Below are 1,673 nucleotides of genomic sequence, written 5' to 3' on the forward strand. Positions count from 1 at the left end.
ACCATATGCCTAAAAGAAAGTTATAAATAAACATGCTCAATACCCAACAAGGAGCAACTTTGTGTAATGTAATACTTTTTTATGTTTTTCACTGGAATACTCCTATTGGTACAGGACAATGAATGCATACCCCCTGAGATCAAGTGTCTTAGCCTGAAGCAAACCCGATATAAGAATACTCATTGACGTTGTCTTTTTCATTTTAAAAATTCACATGCTTATTGCATTCTGCTCTATAATATATCTTTGCTTATTTTAATATAAAAGTAATGTGTTTTTCTCAAATCTTCAAATAAAATTGATGCTCCAAGAAGATTTACAATGTTTTGATTCAGTATAGTAGAGCAGTTAGGATTACAGATTCTGCAATGAGACTGCTAAGCTGAAATGTCATCACCATTATGTATTAGCTCTGTGACTTGGGGCAAACTGCTTTTACCTCTCTGCCTTGGTTTTCCCACATGTGAAATTGAGATTATTTTAACCATTATGATAGAAATTATCATCAGTAGTTGGTTTTTAAGCTTCTCTCACACTTGTAAATACTCAAGAGCTGCATGTACCAAAATTTGAGAAAGATAGGCGATGTTAGGATTCTGCTGCTTGAAATAATAAGAATGCTTATTGGAGAAGAGTGATATGTAATAGCATACACACACACACACACACACACACACACACACACACACATACACACCCATGCACAAAATTTTATTTCAGTTGTACTCGTGTATTTCTGATGCAATGAGTAAAGATGTTTAATAATAGGCAAGACTAATTTTATTTAAAGACCTCTGTCACAGACAATAATAATGGGAAGTGTGAACCTTTCTGGTTGGTTCCTCAGTATTTTCTGAATTTGCCTTTATTCCTACAATAGTCATAATTAAGTTACTGGAAAAATAAAAGGTCATTTTTACATTGTAGAGTATGGGTGATTATTTTCAATGTTCAAGTCTTCAAAAATCTTAGTGTTTTTCTCCTGGAAATGTGCCCTGAGTGGTACACAGTTATTTAACAGTTCCACTAGATTTCATGATACTTTGATCATATGTGGAGGCTGGCTAACTGCCTTGGGCTAGGTAGCACCGTCATATATGATTCTGGGTGGGTGGGATAAGCGTAAGTAGTAGTGTGACTTATGGTATTGCTTCTATTTCATAACACCAAATAATGAGCTGTTTAACACATTATTATAAATCAAAACCTCATGGAGCCAACGTTTAGTTCAGGAAAGAGAGCCTGTTTAGAGCTGCAGAATGCCCCACCGCCCTCAATCATTACCCTTTTTGATCAAAATATTTTTTCTGTCTATAAAGCTAAAGAAAGCCTATGATAATGGATTCCTTGATTTGTTTATTCAAAATACTGAAGATTAGTATTATCTGTTTTTTAAACGTTTTGAACACGGGCTCACATAAAATAGATTTTTATATAATGTCATGGTAATTCATTAGTTTTTATTGGTTTAAACTATTTCCCATCTTATACCAAAATGTATTGATTCTATTGTTGAACATTGATTCATTTCTAATTTTTGGCTTGTATCAATTTTTATTTTTTTCAGCTGGGCATGGTAGCTCTTGCCTGTAATCCTAGTACTTTGGGAGGCCAACATGAGCAGATTGCTTGAGCTCAGGAGTTAAGAGGCCAGCTGGGCAACACAGCAAAAC

Source organism: Cebus imitator, unplaced genomic scaffold (genome assembly GCF_001604975.1).
Source record: "Cebus imitator isolate Cc_AM_T3 unplaced genomic scaffold, Cebus_imitator-1.0 Scaffold66, whole genome shotgun sequence".
Taxonomy (NCBI): domain Eukaryota; kingdom Metazoa; phylum Chordata; class Mammalia; order Primates; family Cebidae; genus Cebus; species Cebus imitator.